This window comes from Cebus imitator, unplaced genomic scaffold (genome assembly GCF_001604975.1).
Source record: "Cebus imitator isolate Cc_AM_T3 unplaced genomic scaffold, Cebus_imitator-1.0 Scaffold6, whole genome shotgun sequence".
NCBI lineage: Eukaryota > Metazoa > Chordata > Mammalia > Primates > Cebidae > Cebus > Cebus imitator.
In genome coordinates, this window is record NW_016107321.1 from 10,136,658 (window position 1) to 10,143,192 (window position 6,535).

Genomic DNA, 6,535 nt, shown 5'->3' on the forward strand with positions numbered 1-6,535 from the left:
TGAATATACTTAATGCCCTAGAGCTGTGCACTTAAAAATAAGTTTTATATATATTTAATTACAATTTTTCAAATCTAAAGAAATGGTTAGGACTAGAAATATAAAAGAAATGTATATAACAGACTATTCAGTATAAAGGCACAGAAAACAAACTCCTAATGTATTTTAGCTCTAAAAGTATATATGTAAGGCCTGAAAATGATATGAAAAATAAAAATTGTATTAGTACACTGGGATTATGAGATATTTAAAAATATGTTGTCTCTTTCTATCTAATAATTCAGTAATTTTCTTTTTTTTTGTTTGTTTGTTTTTTCTGTTTTGTTTGCGACAGAGACTCACCCTCTCTCCCTGGCTGGAGTACAATGGTGCGATCTTAGCTCACTGCAACCTCCACCCCCCACCCCTCCAGGGTCAAGCAATTCTCCTGCCTCAGACTCCTGAGTACCTGGGATTACAGGTGCCTGCCACCATGCCAGGCTAATTTTTGGTTTTGGGGGTTTTGTTGAGACAGAGTCTCGCTCTGTTGCCAGACTGGAGTGCAGTGGCACGATCTTGGCTCACTGCAACCTCTGCCTCCCAGGTTCAAGCAATTCTCCTGCCTCAGCCTCCCAAGTAGCTGGGACTACAGGTGCACACCACCACACCCAGCTAATCTTTGTATTTTTAGTAGAGATGGGGTTTCACCATGTTGATCAGAATGGTCTCTATCCCTTGACCTCGTCATCTGCCCGCCTCAGCCTCCCGAAGTGCTGGAATTACAGGCATGAGCCACTGCACCCAGCTGTATTTTTAGTAGAGATGGGGTTTCACCATTTGGCCAGGCTAGTCTTGAACTCCTGACCTCATGATCCACCTACCTCAGCTTCCCAAAGTGCTGGGATTACAGGCGAGAGCCACCACGCCTGGCCATAATTCAGTAATTTTCTATCTCATTTTTTTTTAATGGACACAATATAATTCACAAAGTCACCAAACTTGATACCGAAACCAGGCATCCTGAGAGAAGCATAAGATATTAAAAGTAAACATTTTACATGGGGCTGGGTGCAGTGGCTTACACCTATAATCCCCAGCACTTTGGGAGGCCAAGGCAGGTGGATCACCTGAGGTTGGAAGTTCAAGACCAGCCCCATCTCTACTAAAAATACAAAATTAGCTGGGCCTGGTGGCGCAGGCCTGTAATCCCAGCTACTCGGGAGGCTGAGGCAGGAGGATTGGTTAAATCCAGGAGGTGGAGGGTGCTGTGAGCTGGGATCGCCCCACTGCACTCCAGCCTGGGTGACAGAGTGAGACTCAATCTCAAAAAAAAAAAGGTTTGGACCTGATAATAGAACTATTATTATCATCTGATAATAGAACTGTGAAGTATTTATTTTGGTCTGGAGACCAGCCATGGAAAAAAATTGAAATACTAAGGGCACTGTAACACAGAGAATTTGAGAGCCTCTGTGTTAAGATTTTGCATTATTGGATTTTTTTCCTGCTTTTAATATGAAGACACTAGAGAGCTACATAAAGTTTTAAAAGGCAGCTGTTGAAAAGCATATACCAGCCCAACATGGTGCTCACATGTGTAGTCCCAGCACTTGGGGAGGCTGAGGCAAGAGAATTGCTTGAGTCCTGGAGTTTGAGACGAACATGATGAAACCCCATCTCTACAAAAAATGTGAAAATTAGCCAAGCATGGTGGCACACACCTGTAGTTCTAGCTACTCAGGAAGCTGAGGCAGGAGGATCACTTGAGCCCAGGAGTTTGAGGCTGCAGTGAGCCATGATCTCACCACTGCAATCCAACCCAGCTGACAAATGAGACACTGTCTTAAAAAAAGCACATATCTTGCCATTTTTGTTTTGATTTAAGAGATTTGTAGAGAAGAATGAATTAGTAATCATGAAGAATTATAAAAGAGAGTTGAGTGTGGACACTGAAAGAATTAGCACTTGAAGCACAAAATGATGGTGAAATTGAACCTAATCTTATTTGTGGGGTCAGGACACCCCATATGGTTTTTAGGATCTACGATCATAGCCCTCTTAACTCCCGGGGACAGTTGACACCTTAAAATGATAGATTTCTGGAAGAATGGCCGACCAGAGTTCCTAAATACTTCTGTTGTATACTATCAATACTAATTAAAATACTTAAATTTTCTTCGTACTTGTTTTGCTTATTTGGCTTTTTTTCTTTTTAAATTGAGACGGAGTCTTGCTCTTTCACCCACGCTGGAGTGCAGTGGTGCAATCTCAGCTCACTACAACCTCCACCTCCCGGGTTCAAGCGATTCTCCTGCCTCAGCTTCCTGAGTAGCTGGGATTACAGGCACGTGCCACCACACCCAGCTAATTTTTGTATTTTTAGTAGAGACAGGGTTTCACCATGTTGGTCAGGCTGGTCTCAAACTCCTGACATCATGATCTGCTCACTTCAGCCTCCCAAAGTGCTGGGATTACAGGCATGAGCCACCATGCCTGGCCTGGCTGTTTTTTTTCATGGCCATCCTAGTGGATGAGAAGGGGCATCTCATTGAGTTTTGTTTTGCTTTGAGACAGGGTCTTGCCCTGTCACCTAGTTGGAGTGCATTGGTGCAATCACGGTTCACTGCAGCCTTGACCTTCTGGGATCAAGTGATCCTCCTGCCTCAGCCTCCTGAGTAGCTGGAACTACAGGTTTGTGCCACTACTACACCTGGCTAATTTATTTTTGTAGAGACAAGGTCTCACTATGTTGCCCAGGCTGGTCCCGAACTCTTGGGCTCAAGTGAATCTCCCTCCTCAACCTCCCAAAGTGCTGAGATTACAGGCATGAGCCACTGTACTTGGCCAGATTTTCTTTTGTTAGAGACATGGTCTGACTCTATCAAACAGGCTAGAACATAGTGGCATGATCACACCTCACAGCAGCCTCAAACTCCTAGGCTCAAGCAATTCTCCCGCCTTGACCTCTGGAAGTGCTGAGATTATAGATGTGTACCACCATGCCTGGCCAAATTTTCCTTTTAAATTCATCTTTTATTTGATAGAAATGAAAAACAGTCCACAAAAGCCAAGCAAGTGGAAGCAGGAATCCAGAGAAATAAGGAAGACCTGAAATGCCAGAATCCTGTGACCATCTACCAGTCCCTGATGTCACCAAGCTTTGATTCTGATAGCCATACAAATATACAGGACATGAGATGACCAAGTTATGGAGGACAGTACACAAAGCTTATCTGTAGGTGTGGGTGGGGAGAAGCCAAGAAATGTGCCTGTCTCGACACTGGAACTGAGAGAAGAGGGAGGGAAAACAATTCCTCTGAACCACAAGTCAGACCTCATGCAAGTTTGTGGCCCAATTCATAATGCTTGGGTGATGCAAAAAACCTCAGGCAAAGAAATTCTGCTGAATTGGTACTGGGTTGGCATGCCTCCAGGCAATTGACAGAGGAACTGCAAATTCTCTGAGAGGAAAGCACCTTTAGGTGGGGTGTGGTGGCTCACACCTGTAATCCCAGCACTTTGGGAAACCAAGGAGGGTGGATCACCTGAGGTCAGGAGTTTGAGACCAGCCTGACCAACATGGCAAAACCCTGTCTCTAGTAAAAATACAAAAATTAGCTGGGCATGATTATGCTTGTAATCCCAGCTACTTGGGAAGCCGAAGGAAGAGAATCACTTGAACCCAGGAGGTGGAGGTTGGAGTGAGCTGAGATCACGCCACTGCACTTCAACCTGGGTGACAGAGTGAAACTCTGTCTCGAAAAGACAAAAAAAAGGGAAAGTACTTCAACCTAACCTTCAAAGAAGTTTGACAAATAAAGGTCTATTGCAAATAAGATTACAACCAACCATCTAACAGGAAAACAAAGCATCATAAGCAAAAGCCAAGAGAAGCAAAAGACAGCAGAATCAGACCGGCAAAAAGTTTAGCTGGTGGAACTGAATTTGGAATATAAATGTTTAATAGATTTCCTAGAACATGATGGACTAGGTTATTCAGACCAGCCCCATTACTGAAAAAAACAACAAATGCTGGCTAAAAGAAAAAAATCTGGCCAGGCAAGGTGGCTCACACCTGTAATCCCAGTGCTCTGGGAGTCTCAGGCAGCAGGATCACTGAAGCCCAGGAGTCCGAGGCTGCCATGAGCTATGATCACATCACTGCACTCCAGCATGGATGACAGAGCAAGACTCCATCTCTAAAACAAAAACAGAAAGAAAGAAGAAAAAAGGCCAGGTGCGGTGGCTTACACTTGTAATCCCAGTACTTTGGGAGGCCTAAGTGGGTGGATCACCTGAGGTCAGGAGTTCGTGACCAGCCTGACCAACAGGGTGAAACCCCATCTCTATTAAAAATAAAAAAATTAGCCAGGAGTGGTGGCTCACATATGTAGTCCCAGCTACTTGGGAGGCTGAGGCAAGAGAATCGCTTGAACCCAGGAGGCAGAGGTTGCAGTTTGCAGTGAGCGGAGATCGTGCCACTGCATTCTAGCCTGGGCAACAAGAGCAAAACTCCAAACAAAATAAAACAAAACAAAGAAAGAGAGAGAAGGAAAGAAAGTAAATCTTAAAAGCTTTGAAATCACTAAAAGCAAGACAAATCCTAAAACTAAGAACTCAGAAAGGCAAGTAGAACCCTGAAACTGATTTTTCTTTGAGAGTGGTTTCCATTTTGGACAAACTTGAACTTTGGGTTTTGATAGTCTCCAGGGGTAAAGGGGGCAAGAGTCAAAGCCTAGGGGCCATGCATGTTGGGAAGGCTAATTTGGGAGTCTCTTCATATTGAGCTACAAATGGGTCCTCAAATGGCTACAACCCAGGATTAGGGCAAAACAGAAGTAAATTCATCCCCTTCTCTACCCCAGGGGACTCTGAGAAAAATTCCTTTGTCTAAAGAGAGCAAAGAGGGGGACAGTGCTGAAAAGTGTCAAGCTAGCCTCTGCATGGATTTGCAGCTCAAAAGTAAATTATCTGGCCAGGTGTGGTGGCTCATGCCTGTAATCCCAGCACTTTGGGAGGCCAAACATGAGGATCACTTAAGTCCTAGAGTTCAAGATCAGCCTGGGCAACTCAGGGGGACCTCATCTCCCCAAAAAATAGCCAGGCATGGTGGCCCCGTCTGTGGTTCCAGCTGCTGGGGAGGGTGAGGTGGAAGGATGGCTTGAGACCAGGGGGTAAAGGTGGTAGTGAACTGAGATTGCACCACTGCACTCCAGCTTGGGTGACAGAGCGAGACCCTGTCTCAAAAAAAAGAAAAAAGTACATTACCTTAAGCCCTAAATGTAGTTTAAAGTGTTCCCAGAGTAGTGCCCATAGGCACCTAGGAAAAGTTAATGCAAGACCTCTCTGCAGGACTGCTCCTTCATCTAAGGCTAGAAGGAAATCCTGCAAATAAATTCTCAAGGATAGAGTGTATTCCTTAACTATTGTTACTGTAACAACTTACCGTAAACTTGGTAACTTAAAATAACACACATTTATTATTATTTTTTGAGACAGAGGTTTGCTCTTGTTGCCCAGGCTGGAGTACAATGGCATGATCTTGGTTCATTGCAACCTCTGCTTCCTGGGTTTCAAGAGATTCTCCTGCCTCAGCTTCCCAGGTAGCTGAGATTACAGGCATGGGCCACCATGCCTGGCTAATTTTTGTATTTTCAGTAGAGATGGGGTTTTTCCATGTTGGTCAGGCTGGTCTTGAACTCCTGACCTCAAGTAATCTGCCCGCCTCGGCCTCCCAAAGGGCCAGGATTATAGGCATGAGCCGCCACACCTGGCCACATTTATTATCTTACAGCTCTTTTTTTTCTGAAACAGAGTTTCGTTCTTGTCACCCAGGCTGGTGTGCAATGGCATGATCTTATATTCACTGCAAACTCCGCTTCCTGGGTTCAAGTGATTCTCCTGTCTCAGTCTCCCTAATAGCTGGGATTACAGGCACCCACCACTATGCTCCATAATTTTTTTTGTATTTTTAGTAGAGACGTGGGTTTCACCATGTTGGCCGGGCTGGTCTCAAACTCCTGACCTCAGGTGATCCACCCACAGCAGCCTCCCAAAGTACTGGGATTACAGGTGTGAGTGACTACACCTGGCCTATTATCTTACAGTTCTTGAAGTCAGGAGTCCATACTGGTCTCACGGGACTAAACTCCAGATGTCATCAGGGCTGCTTTCTTCCTGGAAGGAGCTTCTAGGGCAGAATCCACTATCTTGCGCTTTGCTAGCTTCTAAGGGCTGCCTGCATTCCTTGGCTAGTGGTCTCTTTTTGAATCTTTAAAGCCAATAAGAATGGCTCAAGTCTTTCTCACATCAAGTCTCTCTGCCATAACTTCCCTAGTCACACTTCTTTCACATCTCCTGCCTCCCTCTTTCATTGATAAGGACTTATTTATGTGATTACATTGGGTTCACACAGGTAATCCAGGATAATCTCTGCAACTCAAGACCCTGAGTTTGATTACATTTGCAAATTCTCTTTTGCCATTCATGCAGATTAGGATGTGGACACCTTGTGAGGAGGACATTATTCTGCCTACCAAAATGAGTATTACATAGT